This window comes from Felis catus, chromosome C1 (assembly GCF_018350175.1).
Source record: "Felis catus isolate Fca126 chromosome C1, F.catus_Fca126_mat1.0, whole genome shotgun sequence".
NCBI lineage: Eukaryota > Metazoa > Chordata > Mammalia > Carnivora > Felidae > Felis > Felis catus.
The window spans coordinates 66,243,399-66,270,112 of NC_058375.1; the positions used below are offsets into that span (position 1 = coordinate 66,243,399).

Here is a 26,714-nt window from a genome sequence, read left to right on the forward strand (position 1 = left end):
ATAATTAAAGCTGATTCTAATCAACTCTAGAGGTTTTATAATTAGAACATGATTTACAAATATTTGAACTGAGAGAAAAATGAATACTTTTGAATATTATAATAATTATATGTATTTTTCAATTCTGATATACTTTTAAAATGCAATACAATGTACTAAAGAGAAGTGTCTAATACCTAAAAATTGAAACAATCATTTCCCCACTATTTGCTAAAATATTTAATGAAGAATAAACAAACAAGGTTAGTTTTCCTGCTTTTATGTATTAATTTTAGAGATTAGAATATTTCAACCTTTGTGTATTTTAGTCTATCCCTTAACTCATGGGAAATTTTATTGTTAATAGATACCAAAATGCTCTATGATCAATGATTTTTTTTCATTTTTGAGAGAATCTTTTCTAAGAATCCTGAAAGACTCCTTCTCTTGCAATGAAAAAAAATCTGTATTCTAGCCCCAGTTGGGCATCTTATGTTTCTATCCACGGCACATTATGCAACTTCACTTAGCCTTTGTTTTCTTACCTGTAAAATGGGGATTGTACAGTCTGTCTTGGCTCCCTCATAGCTTTTTTTTGAGGAGGTGGAAGGTAGGGATCATTTGCAATGATGGATATGAAACAATGTTTGACTTAAAAAGTACAATCTACCATCTGCATTGCTATGTTATTAGTGATTTATAAAACTATGGATTTCTGATTGTGACAGCGAATGTGGAAGCTTATTGTTGGATACATATTTGGGGACCTAAAATCCAATCCATTTATTTTCCAGACCAAGAGAAACTGACTCCATGATTTGTTGAGTGACTAGATCTTAAAATCCTTTACTTCGCTCACTTTATTATGACATATCAACTTTGTTAATTCCTTATTTTATTATTATCAACAGACTTCCATTAAGGTTCAGTTCTCTGATAAATCTAGACGTTTTATCTGGCTTATGCAGGGTGGTTTAACTACCCAAAATGCATTAAGATGGGATGAAAGTGTATCTGTTAAATCGGGGTTAAATTTGGGGTTAAATGGGGTTAAATTACCCACAAACACTAATCATCACCATCCGCAGAGTAATCTATTATATTCATATAGAGCTTTATTTGGCAGTGTACTTTACAACTTGAGTCAATCCTCACAAAAATGGTACAAGATAGAAATTTTGGAGAGTGCCAATGTTTTGTCCAAAATTCTTCATGCAGCAAAATTGTTTTTTGTTTGTTTGTTTGATGTTAAATTTACTGATCTCCAACAACACAATAAATTAGAAGCTGAGTAGTTTCAAAGTAAATTAATTTAAAATATTGAAATATCATTTTATAGGTATACTGCAGTATAATTAAAATATGACTTATTCCTGTCCAGAATCTAATAGTGTCTTGTCTAAATGAATTTCCTAGAAGTTGTTCTTAGATGTGCTTAGCTCCTGCATATTCTCAGTTCTATCATGCCATGTTGGACCTTAAATTAGGTAGTTCCTAAAGAAAATTTTGGCACAGATATGACACTCTAAAAATGAAGGTACTGTTTGGACACCAGAGAAACTTAATTTTGGAAAAGGCTAAGAACTTGACTCTTTCTGCTTTTATTCTTTTATTAAATTTAATACAAATTTCATCCTATCAGATAGGCTGGGTGGACTTCTCTACTGTTGCATTTGAATTAAAAAAATTTTTTTAATGTTTACTATTTTTGAAAGAAAGAGAGAGAGACAGGGACAGAGACCAAGCAGGGAAGGCGCAGAGAGAGAGGGAGGCACAGAATCCGAAGCAGGCTCCAGGCTCTGAGCTGTCAGCACAGAGCCTGACGCGGGTCTCAAACCCAGGAACCCTGAGATCATGACCTGAGCTGAAGTCAGATGCTTAATCGACTGAGCCATCCAGGAGCCCCATCTACTGTTGCATTCGAATGATGTTTTATGAAATGTTAGCTTGAGAGCAAGTGGAGTGTTGTTATGGGAATTATATTAGTTCTTTTTGTGATTTATTAAAACAACTGAAAATTTTTCCTGCCCACTTTAAGGTACACAGCATTTGTGGATTTTTGCTACCAGGAATGGTTTTGACTGTGTAATAAGAGATATACAGTTGCTCTCCTCTATCCATGGGGAAAAGTGCCAAACAAATGACAGGTATGACACTAAATAAATATTCACAGCATTTGAATCCTAAATGATTTATTTTTGAGTAGCAATCGAGTTATGTTGTCAAAAGAAATGTCATTCTGCGATGATGAATTCTTAATCTTTGAGTTTTTCCTAAACCCTTTCCTTTTCAATCTGAATTTTAACTTAAAGAGATTTTTGAATGCGAATAAAAATGTGTCCAAATTTATTATCGGGGTCTACGTTTTACACATGATTTTCTGAGCATAAGTTGTTTTTAGAGATCAAAATGATGGTGGAAAATAATTTTCTCTTACCTATTGCATAGCGAAGTAAAAATAAGATTATTTGTTATGACAAAATACCAGCAAGTGTAATCTCATAACATTACATTGTATTTAACTGCTTTGTTTAACTGTGAGTAAGTTTTGGGGCTATGTATAAAATAATTGCTTAATTAATTCTTTAAAAGGCAAAGCAATCTTTTTGTAAAAACAGCCCTTTCTAGATTTTTTACATGAATTTGATCATGACTCTAATCATTTCATAAAAAAACTTTTTAAATTTTTTTTAATGTTTATTTATTTTTGAGAGAGAGACAGAGAGACAGAGAGACAGCGTGCACAAGTCGGGGAGGGGCAGAGGGAGGGAGACACAGAATCTGAAGCAGCCTCCAGGCTCTGAGCTGTCTGTCAGCACAGAGCCTGCGGCAGGGCTCCAACCCCTGGACCAGGAGATCCTGACCTGAGCCGAAGTCGGACATCTAACAGACTGAGCCACCCAGGCATCCCCATAAAAAACTATTTGATGTAGTGGACATTTTAAAAATCGAGTGTGATAATTTTATGAGGAACTATTTCATATTTATCTGTTTAAGGAATCAGATATATTTCTGATAATAAGTGATTTGCTTTCACGCTGTATGCGGTAAAAACAAAATGCTATGTTTTTATCATGTGCCTTGGTTATAGACTATGAGTTTGCTTTGTTTTGCTTTAATAATACCGAGTTTCCTGTCAGCTGCTGAAGAATGAAACGAAACATTTTTAGAGTGGTATAACATTTAGGTGTTCTTTATTAAAAGACACTGCTGTTCCTCAAAGTTTCAATACTTTCAAAAGAAATCAACACAATATATTTTTGTAGACATTAAATACAATCTCTGAGTGAGCAAGAAAATGCTGCATATGGCAGTGTCTTAAATGGGAAACTCTCTTGCTGTCGTGTTTCTAAAAAGGAGTCGCAGCTTGCATTTAAAAGTCTCTTCAGACAGCTGCGGATATTTTCAGAAATATATCATTCTTACAGTTCTGAGAAAGTGTTGTTACTAGTTCTTTGGAAGAGCTACCATCCCAAATCTAAATGACTCGTGTAGAACACACACACATACACACACACACACACACAAAATTTAAAATCTTTAAATGATGATTATCATCAAAAAGTATGTTCAGGAAAAGCTATTGTCGGGTTATAAAAAACTCATGATCTTTTCTCTGGAATAAAGTCTAGAAAGATAAAAAACGATCTAACAACTTTAAAACATTTCAAGAAGCAGCAAGGGCAGACTATGTTACAATTTTTGTTAAAGTTTATAACAAGAACAAAGACAGATGGTGTAATTTACTATATAATTATAATAACTTATGCTTATATGATCCATTATGGTTTCCCTGCTTTGTTTCCCAATTAGGCATCTCATAGCAGTGCTGTAAAACAGTGCAGGGAATTTTTTGCCTTTTTCAGATGAGGAAACTATGTTCAAAACTTTGCCTAAGGGTTAAGCTGGAACTTAAACCCAAATCAGAGCTGAGTATTTTTTTTTTCCTCATAGTACACTCACACACATTATTCTGTTCTTAATTTTGCTTTCAAGTGCCTTTCATGGAGAATGAGCATGCGCAATGGCCCGAGGTCCAGCTGGTAGTCTGCTCATTGAACACACCTGTGCTTGATCTCAGGGTCCTCATTTGTAAAAGAGAGGCTTGAATTTCACACTCTTCTTTAGCTACTCCCCACTCTCCCATCTAAATGTGAAAATGATTTTCAACCCAGAAGGCACACGACATTTATGATCAAGGGACATTGTAGATATGAGATATAGAGGAGTCTCTGAGATTTTCTAAGGGCCTTATGTAAATAACGGAATAACAGAGGTGCAAAGTCATGACTGCCTGATAATTCTTTCAAAACTCTTGGAGAATGAAAGTTTCAAAATACTGAGGAAAAATGACCTCATGGCCAAAAGGAGATTTAGAAAACTCTAATTTGGTTGATTCTGAGAAAAATTGCTAGAGAGTTAATGTTTGTGAGCGTTTAGAAAATAAGGTAGTGATAAGAGGGGCAAGCATGGTCTTTACCAGTAGGCATGTTAAATTAACTTTTAAAAATTACAATACGAGACTGGCAGATTAGTTTATGTGTGTGTGTGTCACCATGGAATAACTTTCTTGATGTCCTGTGGTCAAGATGAAGAAATCAATGCAGGCTAGATCAAATTCACGTTAGGTTGACTTTTAGGAGAATAAGCAGCCCTAAAGTGTATTGACTGACAGTTCAAATTAGCCTGGTAAGAGATCTCTAATCTAATTGACCATATGCTATAGTTAACTTTTGTTTGTTTGTTTGTTTTAGTATATATTTTTACCCGTTACTTAGAGATCGGTTTTAATATTGGTATTACGTCTTTCAAAAATTCAGTCTTATATTTGACCTTCTGTTTAATGAAGAAACAATCTTTTACAATATTGGTCGATACACCTTGGGCATCCCAATGAGTAGTTTTTGTTACTGAATCAGTATTTTCTCTTTAAAACATCCAACGAATTGTGCCTCCTACATTTATTGCCTTGATGTGGCTTGGTGTCAGAAGATCCCTGAGAGATCTTTGATGAATATTGCTAAATCTTTCTAGGGTGTAAATGTGTTGTCACAGCCATGACTTTAATTTGGTAGTAAATTTACTGTTCCTCTCCAAAGCAAACGGACAAAACATTCCATTTATTTGACTAAATGGAGATAATTTCCTTTCTCTTCTCTCAAAATACCTGCTTTTGATTTTTTCCATTAAATAGTTACTTAATTTTTTTAATGTTTATTTATTTTTGAGAGGGGAGAGGGGCAGAGAGAGGGGGACACAGAATCTGAAGCAGACTTCAGGCTCCAGGCCATCAGCACAGTGCCTGACCCAGGGCCCAAACCCACAAGCCATGAAACGGATGCTTAACCGACTGAACCACCTACGTGCCCCTAAATAGTCCTTTAATTTTAACAGCCTTTCCATATGGAGTTGTATTTTACATATTTTAATTGCATGACTGAAGGATTAAAATTTGGGTGTAGACTTTCAGAAGAAAAGCAGTATGCACAGGCTATCTGGAGTGTTTCAGGAGAGCAGTATTAGATGTACCCCAAAACAAAAGTTTTCAACCGATGGAGAATTTGACTTTTGCAATATTATACCTGGCATTGGAAACTTTATTTCTCACCAAGCCAGCATATATTACTTTTAAAGATATTTGTATGAATGTTTTACTGATGTGTCTTTATGAAGAAAAGAGTCAATAGCTACATTAATGCTAAGCTCACTTGAATGTCCCATTGCCTACCCTACTTTGTAATTTGTAGTATGGAGCCCAAACAACAGTAATCTGCAGTGAAGACAGTCGTTTAAGATATTTTTAAAAGTAATAAATAACAAAGAAACTAATTTTAAAAGCGAAATGTGAAGTTTACTCATCTGGCAAAACTTGTGCAACCTAGAGATTTCAATTTGACATCAACTTTGTCGCTGGGGATTAACCATGAATCTTTAAGTAAGTTAATACGAAGTGTATGTTGTTTGTGAAATATCCTTTATGTGCAAAGGTATAAAAGCACAAAATAAGTATTACTTCTAGTTTATATTACCATATCTTTCGTTGTATGCGCTTCTATTTTAAGTGGCTGATCAAAATTAATGTGGTTCTTCTACCCAATGGCATTTATTTTGGTTATAAGATTAGAAATGTAAATTTGCAATAAAAGAAGAAAATAGGAAGCTGGTTTTAATGAATATTTTACACATGACTAATTAACAGAATCCCCTACAGGAATTTGGAAGTAATAAGGAATTGACTGAAAATAAATTAAAAATTAATAAAGGAGTCTCCAAACAACTTTGTTTATGAACATTTAACAGTTGCTTTCTTAGTTATGAATATTTCAAGCTGTTTTGTTATTCAGCATGTATTATTCTTGTAGAGTTCATAATTTTAGAGGTGATTAGACAAAAAGGGAGTAACACACAAAACAAAATGTCTTAAAATGATAAAAACCCACCTTGGGAAAACTTGCTAATGGAAAAATAATGGCTTAATATTCATGATTTTGGTCTAACAATACCTGCAAAATGGGAGTCTGATTCCATATAAGGATCATAAACCTTGAAAGGAGTAAAGGAAAACCCAGCAGTTTGATTTCCATGAACAATGTAATTGCTTTTGGAGAAGAAACTTTTGAGCAGAAGAAAATGCTTCTTTTTGCCAAACATTTTGAAAATTAGTTTAAATGATAGGATTCATTCTTGCGTGTAAATTGTTGAGAACGTCTTTCAAGAAGGTATATCATCAAATCATCTTTCTTCAGGTATATTTAGTCTGAATTTATTTAGGTAGCTAAATATTTATGGACACCTCCCCTCAGTGTTGGCAAACTAAAAGCATAAATTGAAGAACTTTAGCTACAATATATCAAAAGACACATTTTTAAGCAACTTCAATTTATTCCCAAAATTGAAAGGGAAGAATCAAACAGAATAAGTGGCAATGATTCCTTCTACTTATTGTCTCTTGATGGAAACAACACTGAAGGACTTTCAATTGTTCTCTGTACATAAAGGGTGGAATATGTTTGGAAAACATGCTGCGTAAAATAAATGTGAAATACACCTTTCAGATATACACAAATTATCAGTTGTATTCAGATGAACAGATAACATTTTGAATGGTTGAATTAACACACATGATAATAGATTCAAGTATTGAGTAAAAAAGAAGCAGTTATGAAGTTACCTCAAGGATAAGTCATCAATCTCTTGCAATATTAAAATCTCTTAATATAGTTTAAAAATTAGTAGATGTACTAGAAATATTTCATAGGAGAAAATAGACATATGAGACTGTTGTAGCCCTGAGAGCATTTCAAGAGAAAAGAAAATTCTATTACTAGAGTTAGATATATCAATATTCTTTAACATTCTTCCAACCCTGAAATTCATTAATAAAAATACCTTTTTTGGTTATAATATTACTTTTAACAAGAAAAAAATGTTTCCTACGTCTCCTACAAATTCCAGAACCAATTTCATTATAAATGCTCTTATGTAAAGTGTTCTCATTACCATTAGTTCAACTATCAATCTATCTACAAGATAAACATTTCACTTCAAAGAGAAAAAAGAAAGCTTTCTACTTCGTATTGGTGATCAAAATCTGAACCACTGATACCTTGCATATTTCTTACTGTAATTTGGGATTTCAACTATAGAGCGATTTTCTTCTGAAAGATAAAGAAGCAGAAAGACTTAAGTCAGCATGATGTTGTGCTTCACATGAATAGATTGCATTTGATCAGAAATGGAAATGTTGAAGGGACAGAGAGGAGAAAACCAAGAGAAACAAAAAAAGTGGTATGAGAGAGGGAGGGAAGCAGGAAGGAATCCTGCCTTTACCTACTGGGAATTAGATGTTGTATGTATTATATGCCAAGATACTTGGAAATAAAGGATCCGTAATACTACATAATTGTACTTTGCTTAGCCTTCTTCCTTTAGTCAAAACAGAATACAGCAGGAGGAGCACTGTGTTTTCCCTGGTGATCTCCTCATTGTACTCCTTTACTTCTCCTTCTTTTCTTTTTTTCCTCTTTCACTCCTCCCCCTCTTCCTGCATTTTTCCTTTCCCTCCCCCCTCTCCTCCCTCCTCTTCGTCCACACCTTCCTCCTTCTTCTTCCTCTTCTTTCTCTCTCATTCTTTTCCTTTCCCCTCTCACCGTCATTCTCCTTATATTTTCTCTGGCATATTCCTCAAACTCAGAGAAGTAGAATTTATGATTAAAACTCTAGAATAAATTTTGTATTTTGAAATGAGCAGGCAACAATTATAGGCTCTAAATAATATTACTATTAAGAATTGTTTTTCTCTCCATCTTTAAATAAAAGGCCAAGACATCTTACTTTAGTTTTGATCTTGTCATATGCAAAAAATTTAACTTCATCAGAATATCAGTTACCCATGAATGAAATTCACTAAATAAAATTTGCTTCAAGAATATAGATGGTTGCAACCGAGTCATTTAAATACTTGTACTAAATTTGAGTTCAGATATTCATTTTGTTGCAAAAACAGTTAATGATATAAGAATGTATTCACCTGCCAACTTTTTTATTAGCTATAGGACCAGACATTCCATTTTTATCATTTATGAAGTTTGGGATATTGAAAGAAACCTAGTCTTCAGTAGCAGATACATAATGTAATCTAAAGTAGAAAAGAAAACAACTTGAAACTCTGGAATTGCAATTTTATTTGTCATTGCTGTCACTTTCACGTTATTCCTTCCTTGAAAATGTATACAGCTCAGTGAGAGAGGGAATGGAACACTCAGGTTTATGATTTTCTGAACTCCTAAGCCAACAACAAGCAAATACAGACATGCAATTAAAGTTATATTTATTTCAAAAGATGAAAATTAAAGATAACTTCTGATTCTAGAATGAGCCAAGGTCTATACAATACCTTGTGGGTGTAACTCTTCATTCTTGTAACTGTTTCAGGGAGTCAGTATCATGGTGGGCAAGTAGCTTCTTCCTGAGTGTTTTAATGATACCCTCATGCCCTGAAAGAATTAATGATCCTTTTCAGTTAACAATATATCAGGGACTCTAGTGAAAGAATGGTCCAAACACGGGCTCAGTAGTCAGGAAACCTGATTTAGTTTTAACACCACTTCTAATGTGATTCTCCAACTCTGAGTAGCTCAGTTAAGTGATAGTATCTTAGTTCCTTAGTCCTCTCACAAGAAAAACAGTTGCCTGGATGATTTAAAATAACATCATTCATGGGGCACCTGAGTGTCTCAGTCACTAAACATCTGCCTTTGGCTTAGGTCATGATCTCACAGTTCATGGGTTCGAGCCCCCAGTCAGGCTCAGCACAGAGCCTGCTTTGGATCCTCTCTCTCTCTCTCTCTCTCTCTCTCTCTCTCTCTCTCCCTCTGCCCCTCCCCTGCTCTCTCTCTTTCTCTCTTTCAAAACAAAAATAATATCCTTCAATAATTATTGTTTACTAATGAGACATAAAAAGGATTGTGTCAATTTTGTGTGATTTTTCTGTAAAGAAACTACTGGAGAATTCCCCATGAACCAATGGGAACTGCTCTGTTTATTGACTTGAAATTTCCTTTCTAGGTGGTGAGAATTGGGTACGTGACCATGACTGCTTATGCTAGTGTCAAATGGACTGATAAAGAGTTGAACAATGAATGATTTTACTTTGCTTCCAACAATATCAAAGGCCAAGAAATACAAAACTAACTATTTTCCAGGCAGCATACGTCCGGAAGGATGGCATTTGATAACAGGTGCTAGAAATGATTGGAGATCATCATGTGGAAGCTTGCCCATTCTGCTTGTAGGTGCCTGTTCCTAAAAAGCCACTACATTCCTCACCTATACTTGTTTATGATACTCTTTTCAAAAGTATTTGAACACCTTCCAACTAATCTATTTATAGGCAGATATTTACTATATTTAGCAGGTATTTACACGTTTATTTCATTTTAAAGCCCAGTAAAGAAGTAGCCTAGTCTTCTTAATTTGCATATAACAGACACTTATGAAATGCCGTATTTTAGAAGTTAAAGTATGAGGCTTTAGAAAGCCAATAACAATCATCTTTCATTCATGTATAGTATTACAGAAGCTAAGTAAACAAATGACTTTCCTCATCTCAAAAATACTTATGTATGTGATACATAGTGGAATTTTTGGCATATGGGACGTGTTCAAAATTATGTTGCTTCTTACATTTTTGTTTTTTGTGAGGGTTGGGGGTAGTAAGAAGAAAATGGTGCTGTGATTGGAATTATTAGCTCTACAGAAAAGATGGTGGACTTCAAGTATTAGAATTCTTTCAAACCAAAGCAAAGTGATGACAGGAAATCCTTCCAGTCTGATTCTACATGGTACTTCTTGGGATTACAAAATTTAAATAATCATTGACACAGTTAGCTGAAAATAGCACAGTCATTTTGTGACAATTTCAGACAGGAAGTATTTGCGCTGGATAAGTCAAAGTTACTATTTATTTATTTATTTTTTCAACGTTTATTTATTTTTGGGACAGAGAGAGACAGAGCATGAATGGGGGAGGGGCAGAGAGAGAGGGAGACACAGAATCGGAAACAGGCTCCAGGCTCTGAGCCATCAGCCCAGAGCCCGACGCGGGGCTCGAACTCACGGACCGCGAGATCGTGACCTGGCTGAAGTCGGATGCTTAACCGACTGCGCCACCCAGGCGCCCCTCAAAGTACTATTTAATCCAACTTCTTTCACTAAGAAATTACCAGATTAATCTAACATCCTTTCACTAAGAAAATATTTATAACTTATTCTATGGCCATGCAGGAGTGAACAAGACAGTCAGAACTTCTGCTCCCCTGGAGCTCATTTTCTAGTAAGAGAGACAGTAGATAAATAAACCAATAAATCCATTAATAAAGGCAGCGAAGAAAATAAAACACAAGGTGTGCATGGAAGTTTGACAGGTGTTGCTAGTTGCTTATTCACTCTTCCTTCATTGCTAACACAATATCACTGCTCTTCAAGGTGGCAAGAATTTTACCTGTTTTTTTTTTTTTTAATTTTTTTTCAATGTTTTTTATTTTATTTTTGGGACAGAGAGAGACAGAGCATGAGCGGGGGAGGGGCAGAGAGAGAGGGAGACACAGAATCGGAAACAGGCTCCAGGCTCTGAGCCATCAGCCCAGAGCCTGATGCGGGGCTCGAACTCACGGACCGCGAGATCGTGACCTGGCTGAAGTCGGACGCTTAACCGACTGCGCCACCCAGGCGCCCCGAATTTTACCTGTTTAGGCATCCTTTGCAGCTAACGGTAGTCATGACACCATTCTGAATAATAAGATTTAGAAAGACTTCTGAAATTTCTGGGACATTTTTGCTTTCCTTATTCAGGTGTGCGCCCTCCTCTGCCATTTACTTCTTCGCTGGAATGCAAAAGTGATGGCTGGCACTAGAGAAGCCACACTGTGACCATGTGAGAAAGACAGGACAGTGTCCTGAATTAACTTTACCAATTGCCTACCTATTTCTTATGCATGAGAAAAATAAAGTATTAATTCAATTAAGCTACTCTTTGAATTTTCTGTTGGTTGTGGACAAATGTGAATCATACTTTACACAGAAATGATGGGGGATGATTAATATATACTGGATAGTTTAGGGAGGCATCACTGATACATTAACATGACAAGAAGTGGCGATGGCCATAAAAAAATGAAATATATGAAAAAACATTCTAGGCAGAGGGAAGACTGAGCATTAGATCACATGTCAATCTTGAGCTTGACCGGTGTTGCCAAAGTGTCATGAATTATGATGAAATTCTCTGTGACTATGAGGTAAGTGGTTAAAGGACACTGCCTAGTAAGTGCTTGGATAGAAATCGGGTTTGAGAAGGAGGTATGTAAAGCAATGATATGGAGAGGGAAGATACATGGAAAAAGAGAGTAGTTATTTCTTTAGAGAAATATTGCCTTGAGTGGTCAGCCAAGCCACAGATCAGAAGCTGATGAGCTTATCCTTTACCACATGCATAAGGAGTGTAAACTACCAATTATCCTTCTACTTATGAACTGGTGATGTATTTCTTTTCATGTAAGCAGGCAGACAATATTTAATTTATTTTCTTTCTTCCAGAAATATATTATTTCCTATTTGAAAGTGGCCTACATATTAGGAATTTCATGTTTAAAAGCATATTATATTTATGTCCATTTATGAATACGAACAAATCTTATATCAGAAATCTACAAGTGAAGGTTAATATCTGAAATTCAAAAATCAAACCGGTATCTAAAAGTCTACTTGCAAGTGAAGCTACTGATACTACCTTGTCCAGGTTTAAACTCTTACACTTTATACTCGTGTGACTATATTCTTGTTAAACTGGGTCTACATATTTTGGATTCAGAGAAACGTGAATTTACAGAAAAACAAACACAAGTACTGGAGGGAATACCCAATTTGATATCAAGAAATCTAGATCTGCTAATGTGGAAAAAATGGCAAGCTTCTGTTGGGGGGATTCATGGATTACAGCAATTAACCCGATCTTATTGAAACTTTGGAGCTACAAAACAGAATATAATTGGGGCGCCTGAGTGGCTCAGTCTGTTAAGCATCCAACTGCAGCTCAGGTCATGATCTTACAGTCTGTGGGTTCAAGCCCAGCGTCAGGCTCTGTGCTGGCAGCTCAGAGCCTGGAGCCCGCTTCAGATTCTGTGTCTCCCTCTCTCTCTGTCACTCAAAAATAGAAGTGACTGTCACTCTCACACTCTGTCTCTCCGTCTCTCAAAAATAAATAAATGTTTAAAAATTAAAACAAAAACAAAACCATCATCAAAGAGATCTAGATTTTAAAACAAGTCATTGTATGCTTTTTCAGGAACACTTGTGAAACTCTGTTGAATTGCTAAACCTTGTAACCATTCATTTACTATAATTATTAGTTGGTGTCTTTGCAAATTTAAATGTTATATATTATTGTTCTGCTTTTAATATGAAAGTCTACTCCTTTTCCATTTCCTGAAGTAAAGCCGTTAAATACCCTTTCCCAAATGATTTATAAATGCAATTTGTTTTTAAATAAAAGTACCGTGGTACAATGATACAAATTATTATCACTAAAGCTTTTAATTAAAACCTAAAATATGTGTGTCACTGTTAAAGAAATTAAAATTTCCAGAGCCTTAATAAGAAAAGCTATTTGTTAAGGGGTCCTGAAGCAATTGTGCTTTTGAAGATAAGACCTAAAACGGCTTCAGCCTGGCTTTTTTTTTTTTTCTTTCCTTTTTCTATTTAGCTTCTGAATCTTGCTTCCATGGAAATTTTTTCTATTCTTTGTGTGGAAAAGCACCAAGGATGTATCTGCCTGGAAGGGAGGACCTTTTACAGAAACTTAGGAACAAGGGTTCAGATGAAAATGTGGAGAGTTGCCCCAGAAACTCTGGCAGCAATTCCAAAAAGACATGATTTTTTAAAAAAAAAGAATCTTAAGGGATTTATCTTGAGGGATTTCATGCATTAAACTGTAGTATAAAAGGAACGATTTTGTACAAACTCATCAGGGTGCAGTGTAACCAGCAGTATTAATAGGGACTTGATGCTACAAGAACCTGCAGGTAGTGGATGAACAGCTGGGGAACAGTTTGACTCACAGATGCTTCCACGTTGGTAGGGGCCTGTGGTGAAATTCGTGGATGTTTTACAAATAACAAATCCATTGCCATTCCAGCTGTGCGTTCTCAAGCTGCAGATAATGGTGGAGGGTCCTTATGCCAAGTGCCCCAGAACTAAAACAGAATGGCTTGTATAACACAGAGCCCGTGCCGGATAATAACTTTTCCTCAAGAGTCAGATCATTCATCTGTCAATATTGAAAGCCAAGGTTCTCATTTAACATCATAGTGAAATGGCAGACTACCTGGGATGCAAATAGGAACCTTTTCCTTTACTTGAGTTTCTGCCTTACCCTTCGTATTTATCAGGTGTGATTCCTGAATATTTAAATATACAGAGATCCCCAGTCCTCTCTAGGCTCATCCCTTGGCAATTTGTTAAGGCTTAGGGTCTCAGCATAGATTTTCTTCACTGAATAAAGCTGTGTGGAAACGTGGACTATGCCAGTTAAGTGAGTCCGGCAAGAAATAACCAAGCAGTATGAAAACCATTATAATGTTAAGGTTCTGGCGGCAATTTTGAATTATTCATTACCCTTCCCCCCTTTACCCAGCCGACATATGGTGCTGTGTGGGTGTTACTTTTATTAAGAACCGGAAAATTTTACTAAAATACAAAGCTTGCTTTTGGTTTTAAATCCTTTGCAAGTATCTAATCTAACTTTAAAAATATGCCTAGTACATTATCAAAAGTTTAAGATATCTCATTGCTATATATCATTAGGAAATTTTGGATTATTTCTTCTATAGAAAGGCAAGAAAAAGAAGAAGTTGGGTATCTGGAAAGGTTGCGTTGAGTCAGTGACTTGTAAAGCAAAATGCTTCTACAAAATATCATTAATTTTGAAAGACTAATGTTTATGTTCATTCTCATGAAGAATATTCAAATGCGACAAACTATAAAGGTGATGATGGCTTTTAAATGCCATGAATAATTTTAAGAGCATATCCTATTGTTTCCTGCAAGTGAACTTGCAAAAATTTATTTCTTGATGAAGCATTTATTACTTTAGTTTTACCCATGTACTTACAGGTGTGTTAATCAATGGATGTTATTACATGTATCCAGGAAGGCGATTCAATCATTTGAGGGTGACTTATTTTACTTGGGGTTAATTTGTAGGCAGCTCTGGAGCTATATGGCTTTAAGGAGTTACTGAAGGTGACAAAATGAAAATTAACAGCTTTAGCTCTGTATGGCTATGTTACATAGCTGAAATGGAACAAAGTGGAAATAAGAGGTTATTGCAATCCCCAAGATGGACTTGGCTTGAGGCATGTCAATGTGCTTTGGGTTTTAGTGTCACTGCTGGCGGCTACTTTTATGCAAGCAGATCACAGAAAACCTGTGAACCTAAAACATGTGAGTAAAATGATTTTCCTGGAAGGAATTGTTGATGATTGGCTGCATCTGGCAATTAATTATGCATTAGCATTTTAAAGTGCAAGTGCTTTGCCCATTTCAGGAGAGATATAGATATAAATACCGATGATATAGATATAGGTATATAGATTAGATATACACATAGATATAGATACAGAAGTAATTTGTCTCTCACTGTCATTTTGTAGTTATTCCCATTTTACAGTTGAGGACGTTTGTGGTTCAGAAGAGTTAAGGGACCTACTTACATTCCTTGTTTCTTCTCAGGCATAGAAATAGAATGATGAATGTCAGGGCCATTGCGATGATCCAAGCTAGAAGTAACGAGACCTTGAGCAATGAGTGTGTTGCAGAAGACAAAAGATAGTGCCCACATAAAAAAAAAAAAATGCAAGCTTTCGGATTGATTGGAGGAGTGGAGTGGATAAGGATGAAAAAGACTGATATTTCAAGTCATTGACTATGGTTATAGAAACATAGGGAACTTTTTTAGCTTAACTGTTTGCTTTGGGATGAATTAGACTTACGGAGGAATTGCAAAATAGTGCCAAGTTTCTGTATTCCCTTCACTTCGCTTCCTGTAATTAACATCTCACATAGTGCATTATCAAAATTAAGAAATTTTTATTGTTGCAATACTACTAAGGAAACTATAAATACCATTCACAAATGTACATAAGTGATAATCACAGTTAATTATTTGAATAAGTATTTATCCCCATTTTATTATTTTTGTTTACATTAAAATAAAACACGAACGAATGCTTAGCAGACTGTAGACATAAGACAACAGTTTGCTATTGATTGGATCTTACCGAGGAACACTCCATTTTTAAAATCTGAAGTCATTATGGAGAGAATACCACGGTGACTCATTTTCTGGTCCTGTGATCTGATGTATTCAGCTTATTACATTTGATTGCAATGTTGGATACTGTGACCAGTACAGCTCTGCTCAAGTCCATCTTTTCAGAAAGTTTGACAATTCGTTTAGAAGAATTATTTCAGACTTCTGCTTCTAGCCGAGATTCAGTCACAGTGGCCAGGTTTACCCTTTTGCCTGAAATAACCGAAAATGGGATAAAATATACGAAACGTTGCTTTTCAAGACACTGTGTTTCAGGAGAAGACGTGTTGATCTTGCTAGAGAACTGATGGCAGTATGGGCCGGCCAAGCAGGGAGCTCAGCTTTCATCATCTGCCTGGCGAATGCAGTGGTGTTCCAGTTTCCCTACGAGGATGGTGTTAGGGGGTCTAGAGGTCAGCTGAGCCTCCATGGCACACCCACAAGCAAAGAGCCTGAAGGAGGTGGTGTTTGTATAACTGGTCACCATTAGAATTTACATCCTTCTCCTCCATAGTAATGGGAAGAAGAGCCTCCACCCTACATGGCATCAATGAAATGAAACAAAGTGGTGGAAGTAGGTGCTAAGAAGTGGCTCATGTTTTCCCCGCCCCTGGTGTCATTAAGGCCCACGGGAGAGCTGAACTTCCATGTCCAGCAGGCAATGGTGGGATACCATGAGAAAGTGGTTTGAAGCAGGGCGGGCCACACACTCCTGATTTGACACACAGCTCCCCCATCTCCAGCGTGGTTGCCGAGCACCCGCCTCAGGAGGCGCCAGGAGGTAGCAGGGGCAAGACTGGTTGACACTCCACTCGCCCCGCTTCCCCTCTCCTGGTTTCTGGTGGTGGGGGTGATGGTGGGGAGGGCCAGTAAAGAGTTTGAGCTTCTCCAAATTGTACCAAGAAAGCACGTTTTGGGCTTGAGTCCTTCACTTCCCACTTTCTTGGTGACAGCTGAGGTCAGGGGAAAGCTGATCTACCCCTCTGCTCAGAGGTAATGAGGCGGTGTGAACGGATGTCCTATATTTAATGGGAACATAGGGCAGGGTCAAGGGGAGGCTAACCTTACACCCTCGCTGTCTGCAATGAGCAGTGGGAGTCAGCACCCCGCTGGCACGGGAGGAATGCCGACCAGGCATGTGAGAAGATGGTCATACACACCCAAGTGGCCTCGTGTGACACCTCACCTGGGGACTGCCTACTAAAGAAAGTTAAGTAAGATTCACAGTCTCGTAGCGTAATATCAAATGTATCTAGTCAATAGGAAAACAATAACTCTTCTTCATAGTAAGAACGAGGAAAATCCCCCCATGAGAAAGCATAATCAACAGATGCCAACACGGAGATAAATCAGATGTTGATATTATCTGACAGGATTTGTAAGCAGCCATTGAAAGATGCTTCAGCAAGCAATTACAAATCCTTATGAGCAAATGAAAAAATATGAAAAATATCAGCCAAGACATCATCCCTAGGTATTTATTCAAGCATATATCCATAGGAAGGTTTGTTCAAGAATGTTTATAGCAGCTTTTTTATTTTTATTTTATTTTTGTAGGTTCAGATGTCCTACAACAAGTGAAAAGATAACAGATTTTGGAATATTCATACAAAGGAATACCGCTTAACAATAAAAGAGAACGAGCTATCGACGTGTGCAGTAACACAGGTGAATCAAATTGATGCAACCAAGTGAGTGAAAAAAGAGTACATATTGTATGACTACTTTCTTTTGAGAGAAAGAGAAAGAGAGACAGAATTTCTAGCAGACTCCATGCTCCATATGGAGCCTGACACAGGGCTCGATCCCACAACCCTGGGATCATGAGCTGAGTCAAGATCAAGAGTCAGATGCTAAACCGATTGGGCCAACCAGGCATCACTGTATTATTACTTTTATATAAGACTTTAGGAGATGCAAAGTAACGTGTGGTGTCAAAAAGCAGGTTAGTGATTGCATGAGGACTGGAAGGGGCAGGAGATAGGAGGGAGTGGTGACAAAAGAGCAGGAAGAAACCTGGGTGCTGATATGTTGAACGTTCAGTATCTTGGTGGTTTCTCAGAAATATGTATATATATATATATTCTTCCATATATCTATATATTCCTCCATATATATCTATCTATATATATATAGATATATATAGATATATATAGATATATGGAGAGAGAGGGGGGAGAGAGAGAGAGAGAGAGAGAGAGAGAGAGATTAAATTGTAACTTTAAGTATGCTCACTGTTTATTTCAAATTTACCTCAATAAAACTTTTTATTATGGAGACAACTCTGCAAACTTCTTGCTTTGGGTTACTTATACGTAAAAAGAGAAAAAAAGAAAGGAAATTGACCAGATTGTATGTTATTATCTCCCTGTATAGATTAGAATCAGTAGGATCACTGAATCCTGCAAGGAAAAATTGCATGTCAACATTGCAAAGGTCACAAGAAATATTATCTGTTAGGGAACCAGAGCACCTCCTTCTCTTCCTGTGGTCACATGTGTCACACTGTGCCCCAGATAACATATCTATAATATTAACAAACAAGACAGTAATTTTATACTCTGTTACCATCTGCCATGTTAAATAGTGGGTAGATTGCATTAAAAGATGTGTTCTGGGCATCTGAAACATTGTATCCAAATAAGCACATGACTTCAGTTTAAGAGTTAAATTTTCCTTTTTGATAATTTAAAATATTACATGACAAAAAACATAAAACAGCTATTAAACATGTAGAACATTTAGGATTTAAAATGTCAAAGGGAGAATACTTAGCATTTATTGAGGGTTTTCTTTGTGCTGAGTTTGTGCTAGGAACGTCATATATATCATTTTATGTGTCTCACACAGAAATATAAAGTAGATAATATTATTGCTTACTGCAAAAAGCTGAGAACAAGACAGATGAATACTTCAGTCAAATTAATAGCGATAGATTAAAAATTTTTTTTTCAAGGCCTTTTTTTTTTCAAAATTTATCTATCCTCCTCATAGATTTCCATTTTGTCAATAGTTTCTGTGAATGGTGCATATAAAGGAATATTTCACAGAATATATATGTATTTCAATATATGTATATTCCATAGTCAATTTAAATATTTATTTTATAATAATATCTGTGAATTTTCTTAATTTAACTACATTTAATATACACTCAAGCTTATCTAATCACCTCTTACATATAAAAAGTAAACTGATAGGTTTAATAGAAATTTTACCTATAATCCTGTCAAAAACATTTAAATGACTCAGAGGTTGAGCTGAAAACAAAACAAAAAGCAAAACCCCACATATCTTCCTTTCATATTCCAAACATTTAACTTTATAAATAACAAAAATGCAGAGGATAAATAGGAAATCATGCAGATGGAAGGAAGCATCTAACTCCCTCTCTTCCTCCTTTCCTTTCTTTCCCTCTCTTTAAAACACAAGCAAGTGGGGGGTCTGTGTGGCTCAGTCTGTTGAACATGACATCTTCAGCCTAAGTGGTGATCTCATGGTTTCTGAGTTTGTGAGTTTGAGACATGGAGCCCTCCATCGAGCTCTCTATCAGAGCGAAGCCTGCTCGGGATCCTCTTTCTCTCTCCTCTCCTCCTCCAATTGCGCTCTCTCAAAAATAAATATATATAAAAAAAATAAAACACAAGCAAGTGGACAGGAGAGAAAAGGAAACCAATTCCTCAAAATCACCACAATTTCTGAGAAAGTCTGAAGGATCAAGATTAGTGTCTCATAAACCACAGCTCACATTTATGGAGATTCCTTTGAGATTCTCTTAATGTAGAAAAACACTTTGGTTGGAATATTGTCTTTGTAGTGCTAAAACACAGGAAGTACCCCAAATCATTTTTGAAGCTTTTAAAGTTTTTATCTCAAAAATCAACTATTTAAAGCTATAAAAAAAAAGAAAACAAAAACCAAAACAAACAAATGAATACTAGCCCCAGGGAGATGAGAGTTTTTACAGTTCCTATAGGCTTCATGATAGCATTAGAAAGGTTTCATTATGAATGTTGGATTATGAAACTAAAACAAAAGTAAAAACCTTATGGGTTCTTGTGGTGTCTGGATTTTCTCTTAAGTCGAAATTGGGATAGGCATGAAATATTTACTGTGAAACAAAACAGAAACAATAAAAAATACGTTCTTTTTAACCAATTTGAATTTTGGAATTGTTTTAACCAAATTTGGTATTCCTTATTTCAGGTTTAATAAGCAATGAATATACAATGTGAAACTTTTATATTTGATTATAGGACACTATGGAAATATCAAACCCTGGAGAACAGAGTGAGAGGGTAAGAATGAGGAAGAAAAGATTCCTAGAGGAATTACCAGGTGATTCTTAAATAAGAGTTAGCTATGTTCCCCAAGGAGGAGAGGAATCCAAGTGCGGGGCGGCCGGTGGGGGGAAGGCACATGAAAGGGAAGGTCTTTATACGAATATTTGTGTAGCATGGTTGAAGGGGAGGACGAAAGTGGAGAATAGGGGAGGACAACAAAAATATAGGACAATATTTTGAGGACAGTTAAATCGTTCGTTGAAAAGCTTTTGGCAGAACCTTAATTTGACCAGCTGTGTGTTTGGGGGGAAAATATCTATTTGAGGGACAGATTTGAGACAAAAAGACCAGACAAGTTCTGAAAATACTTCAAGACAGATTGAGTGCGTTGGGTTTTGCAAATAGAGAGGAGGAAAAGTGTTTAAGAAGCAGAATCTCCATAACCTGATGACTGTGGATAAGCAGAGGGAGAGAAGGGGGCAGTGTAGAATAATTCCCTGAATGACTGAGGATAAGTAGGTAGACAGTCATTGCCCAGATTCTCAAGAAGGTTTTGGGGAGAGATGAAAAAGCTGAGTCTTGGATATTTTAAGTTTGATGTGCCTATATGAATATAAGCAAGTGTCTGGAAGGCCCTGAATACAGTTTATGGTATGATAGGAAATAGGATAAAAGGGGTGAAACAAGAAAACAAAATGAAGCAGACATATTCTTACTTTCATGCAATTCCCAATCTATGGGAAAATACAGGGCAAGCAATTATGAAAATTAGTACAAGTGCCATGCTATTGTTATAGAAGGAAGTGGGCTATGTAATAGAGGTTCTATTGGGTAGAGTTAACTTAGCCTGAGGCACGGGTCTCAGGACTCTTCACTGTAAAAGTTATACTGAATTTGGCCTTGGAAGTGAATGGAGGTTGACAAGGTGATGAAGGATATGGGGATAACGTTGCACAGAGGTAGAAGAAACTTTGACATGTTGCGTACAAAATAAAGATGGATGGACTGACTAATCACTCTGGTCTCATAGAAACATGGACTAAGTTCTATGAACTAGTAGAAAACTTTGAGGGAATTCAAGAAGAAAGTGACATAATATAGAGGTTTAGAGCTCAAAAATATTAATTAACAATCCAAAGTCATGTGTAGATGGGTGAGATTAAATTGCTAGAAAATATTTCCAGAACAGTAGGGTAAGAATCCCTTTTTTTATGTGAAAAGGAGAGGGTTATCTAATTTGCTTTGAGATGTAATGCTATGAGATGATAAAATCCAAGAGGAATATCAATAATAAACATATTAAATATTAATATATAAAATATCAATATTAATAACTACATGTGTTAATAGTGATAATTAATATTTATTGAATATAGAAAATTATGTTAAGATCTTGGTCCCATTATTTAATGATGATAACTTAGGTAAATTCTTTAAGCTGCTAAAGTTTAGTTATTTTGGGGCACCTGGGTGGTTCAGTCGGTTGGGCGTCCGACCTCAGCTCAGGTGATGATCCCATAGTCTGTGAGTTCGAGTCCCGCATCGGGCTCTGTGGTGACAGCTCAGAGCCAGGAGCCTGCTTCAGATTCTGTGTCTGCCCCTCCCCTGCTCATGCTCTGTCTCTCTCTGTCTCAAAAATAAATAAAAACATTAAAAAAATTTTTAAGTTTAGTTATTTTAATTTTCACAACGGGGATATTAAAAGTAGCTTTGCCATGTGGTTGTGTGAAGTTAAACTCTGTATATAATACTTAAAAAGTTCTTAGAAAGTGCCTGTTAACACAGGCAGTGCTCAGTATATGTTCTCTACTATTATTTTTAATATACACATATCCCTCAGAGAAGTTTACACATTAAACTATCATTCAATATCACTTAATGTAAACCAGTGTATCAGATGACTTCCCACCCTGAAATAAGATGAGAAGCAGAATCTTATGTATTGCTAAGAAGATGGAGTTAGTTAGCATTTGCTTCCTGTGTTGTCACCTGACTCGGCACATTAGTCCCACCCGGTTCAGTGTTACAGTGAAATCCACACCATACATAGACATGAAGAGCTTACACACGGAAGGAGTCTATATACCATGGAATCAAAGTTACCACCTGCTTCTCTGCAGCAGGGTACTTAACTTTTTTTTCTGGAAATATCCTCATTGATACCTGAGAAAATCAAAGAGGGAGGGGTGGAGTTTAATATTTATCTAACTCAGAGTTCAGAAAGATTTAAAGAGACTAGAGTCCATGGAGTATATCCATAGAGCCTATTATTGGTCACATAGATATTTTTTCATATTTAATCCAGACAACAATCCCTAAAGGTGGATATTATCGTCCTCAATTATTCCCAATGAATCAGTGTCTCAGAAAGGAAAAAAAGTAGTTTCCCAGTACCACACCACTTAATTATTCCAAGATATTGGATTTAAATCCAGTTTCTAAGGCCTCCTAGTAAAGTGCACATGTATACCTTTCATGTCTGGTTTCTTCTGGTTCCCATGCTGTCTAGTCTCCTTTTCCATGCCACATTAACATATACCTGATGCTGTCTTGATTCTTAATCCCTCCCAGGAGTACTACCACCATTAGAGTGTGTTTATGTGCATGTGTGGGGTGGGGAGGGGGGTGGTAAGGGGCAGGCTTTACCAAAGTTCAAAGGTTTGCAGGTGTTTCAATAAAGTATGCTAAGATGATACCATTTTCAAATGTTCCTCAGCCATTTCCCCAACCAGCAACTTGTCACTAATGTGCCTTGACTTGGTTCCTGGCTCTTCTTTTTCAGTCTCACTTTTCAGCACCTTCCCTGGTCCTGATTTTCCAAAGTTTTTACCAACAGGGCAATTCAGCTTTGATTTTTCTTTTTCTTCTCTCTCCCCACCCCCAGAATATTGAAGCCATGTCCATCATGGTTTTTTAGAAAAGTTATATTCTCAAGAGGGATTTGTCTTTTTCTCTTTCAGACATATATAAAGCATTTAACTGAGCACAGAATAAGAGCTTGATTCTCTGTAGCTTTAAAAATTGCAGGGAAGGAGCTTAGGAATATTGACTACCCTAATAATGTGTAATTCCAATCCTTCTACCCCTACCTCAACCACTTTTTCTCCTACATAAGAATACATGAAAAAGTGACAGTGACCTTGTTATAGGGAAAAGTTTTAAGGGGCTCTAATTTACTCTTTAAAAAGTTAATTATGTGAAAAATTGAAGGTAGTCTTTTGGGCACTTTCTCAAGAGATTAGAATATCTGATACTTGAATAAGTACTTTGAAATGTAAAGACAATTTTCACATCTATTGCCATCTGTGAACTTTAGCCATTATTATCTCCAGTTGATTTTAATACCAAGGTAGAATGAGGTGCTCATGATTGAACAGCTGGTAAGCAATGGAGAAGGGTCAGGACCCATGCCTCTGCCTCCGGGTTAGGTATTCTTTCTTCCCCATAATGTGGACCCAGTCGATGTTGGATGAAGTAGATTGTTGCAAATTTTCAATAAAATAATTTGTAGAAGTGTATAGCATAGTCTTTAACCCAAGAAGAATTTAATATATGATATTTTTACTCCATTTCTGTGAGGCTCTGTATTTAAAGGGTAAGATTGATGTTGTGTTGACTACATACATGGGTGTTTGAGAAAACTGCTGCTAACTGATTGATCAAAAGCTGGACTCAACGTTTCAAATTTTCAAGGGATTACCATGAGGAAAGTTTGTAAAGAAAGAGTGTCACCCTTAGAAACAAAACAGATGTTTAACAGCACTTTCAGCACAAAGCCAGAAGGAAAAAGGGAGAAAAGCAAAAGGGAAAGGAGGCAGACAGTCAGGGAGACAAAGGAAGGGCCAGGGAATCTTTTGGACAGGATATGGGAGCGAGAGGAATAAGACTGAAGGTATGAATGCTGAAGTTAACAGGGATATTCAGCAGGCAAATGGAGGCCACGTGGAACACTTGTTAGGTAAATGTAAACAAAATGAAGCGTAGACAGTTGCGAGGCTCTTGATCCATATTTACCTTGTGCTCTCTGTTGTATCCAGTATCTGCTTTCCCCCTATGGCTCCACAGATAATGTGGCGTGATTACCATGGGTAATTCATTATCTATACTTCAGTAACTTCTGAGATAGTTTTGAGAAGTGACCTTCCAAGTGGAACTGATTTTAAAACAATTTAAATAAATCTCCTAGGATTCCACTTTTCAACAGTCACAAATACTTAGAGGTTTCATCTGTTATTCTATAAATTCATTGCAACCCAACCTTCCCCTTCCAAGAGAGTTCCTAAACACTGACACTCTACAGTAATGACTACTTATGAAATTCTGATTGAGAGATAAAATTGCCATCAGAAGCGTACTACTTGGTTACCAGACTTAAGGGTATTTAAAATGTTTTCATTTATGTTGCTCACCCAACCAAATACATTCGCATGGGTTCTAGAAAGACTCTCTGTAGCTGAAAGAATACCCAGGCAGGGTTTTGCTGCTAATAAAATATGTAAGGAATATCCCAGAAAGACTAACATTAAAGAGGTATAAAATGTAGGCTTTTCTAATACAATGACCTAATATGTTCCTATTACAAGTCTTCCTATTATTTAAACAGCTGAACTGGCAGCTTTAAGACCCTTTAAAAGTTAATAGTGGAATTTCAGTGAGACTCTTAAGTCCATATGTGTTTTAATGGATGTTTTAATTACAGAATTTTATACTTGTTCTTATATGTGTCTAGAATTATATGTTTATAACTGATCATATAAGTTACATTATTGTAAATCCTTATGTTTAACTTTTTGTGATTGAAATAGCATTGTATTTCACCTTTGTTATTTTTCAGGATGTCTGTAATCTTTCCAGTTGTACAATATACAATATTTTCACAGCTTTCTGAACTCACATAAAAAGAGTCCTTCCGAACACTATGAGGAAAGTGACTTGCCAACAAATCGTTTTAAATTAAAATGGTTACTTCTCTTTCTTTTATGGACTCATGCTTTCCTTTTAGTGTATTTTGGCTCGCAAGAGAAAAGAAAGAAATCTATTTTAGAAATGCCTCAGCCACTTTATCTGAGTTTCTCAGCAAATATTCATGTGATATCTACTGAGCATAAAGCTATGTTTTCAGATCCTATTGACTTTAACAAAGTTGTTTTAGATTAGTTACAGTTTCTGAACTTTTCATTTTCTAATTTTGTTTTTTTAGGGTTAGATTTAAATAGCATACATAATCATACTATTAGAGGTATATGAAAAATCTACAAGTAATTTTTTTTTTATTTTTCCCTCTCTCTCCCTTTCTTCCTTCCTTTCTCCCTTCTTTCTTTCCTCTACTCCTTTCTTCCTTTCTGCTTAGCTTAAAATAACAGTTAATAACATCAACCCTATTATCTGAAGTTTTATTTATCCAAATATCTGCAGTTTGAATCAGGCACTTAATGGCACCATCTCCGATCAATCTCCGGAAAACCTGAACCCTGTAACTGCCACAGAATAATAGATAAAAAAGGGAATTTTAGCATCAAAAACTGTAAAACAAATATTTCTTTTGAAAAGATAGGCTCAGTCTATGAATTCTGATTATGATGCTTATTATGAAAGACATTTAATAAGCCATGATCTGGTGTCAATATAATTATAGGCATCATGCATCGGAAAAGCTGGGGTAAAAAGCCTTTTCAAGTATTTTAACTACATAAAAACAAGTATTGTAAGTGAATGTGGTCAGTTGCTGTATTTTGAAACTGTACAAAATGCATTTTAACATATGTATGAAATACAAACTATGTCTTTTTAATCATATAGGTCAAGGGCTAGAAACAATCTCTCATATAAGGAGAAACCAAAAGCTGTGATGATGAAGTACTTACACGTTTGAAACCTCATCTTACAGTATGAAACTGTGAAAAATTAAGAATATGTCCAAATTACCTTAAGTAAACTTGAAATCTAGTAATTGAGATTTAAGGCTTGATATACTTGAAGCCAGAGATGCATCTAGTTGGATTTATCATCCTCCAACGGAAAAAAAATTTTAAAAGAAACAACTCAGACTTCTAATCACGAACATGCCAGCAATAATGATAATTCCACAGAGATCACTGGGCTCTGGGTTCCATTTCCCGAGAAATGATGTAACTGTCATACATCGGTGTGCCAAGGAAAAGGAGTCAGTGGAGGGGCCTGGGAGATGTTGATGAAGAAGGTGCTGACTTAAACCTTATCAGCTTCTAAAGATTGTTTGGCCTGTTGTTCTGGTTCCTTCCTCAGGAAGCTGAGATGTGCATGGCTGCTTCTTAGATGAGTCATCACCAAACTGTGTTGTCCTGTGGTAAGGAAGAAGCCTATGTCAGGAAATCTGGGACATTCGATGACACTCTTGCATGTCTATGGCTGGTAAGCACAGTTGATTCGGTTCTATACATAATGAGGCTGAGGTCAGGGGCTTGAGCCCCATATAGGCCAGTTAACTTTTTTTTTTTTTTTTCTGTACAGTGATCACAGACTGCATACTGAACCATGGCCAGCCAGGTGTCTTACACGTATAAACCACTCATAAGAGGCTGGAAAAGTTACTATATTCACAATAA

General features: G+C 36.2%; 1 long non-coding RNA gene across 2 annotated transcripts in view; it reads left to right on the forward strand.

Annotated features, from left to right (window-relative positions):
* Window positions 1-2,014: 2,014 nt before the first annotated feature.
* The window catches only part of LOC123379664, a 32,773-nt gene continuing 8,073 nt past the window's right edge, over window positions 2,015-26,714 (forward strand). The window contains exons 1-4 of one of the 2 annotated variants that reach the window (XR_006584421.1): window positions 2,015-2,126; window positions 17,405-17,538; window positions 20,104-20,185; window positions 26,395-26,520. This is a non-coding gene — a long non-coding RNA (uncharacterized LOC123379664). The remainder of the gene's footprint in view (window positions 2,127-17,404; window positions 17,539-20,103; window positions 20,186-26,394; window positions 26,521-26,714) is intronic. The other variant, XR_006584422.1, reaches the window with a different exon arrangement.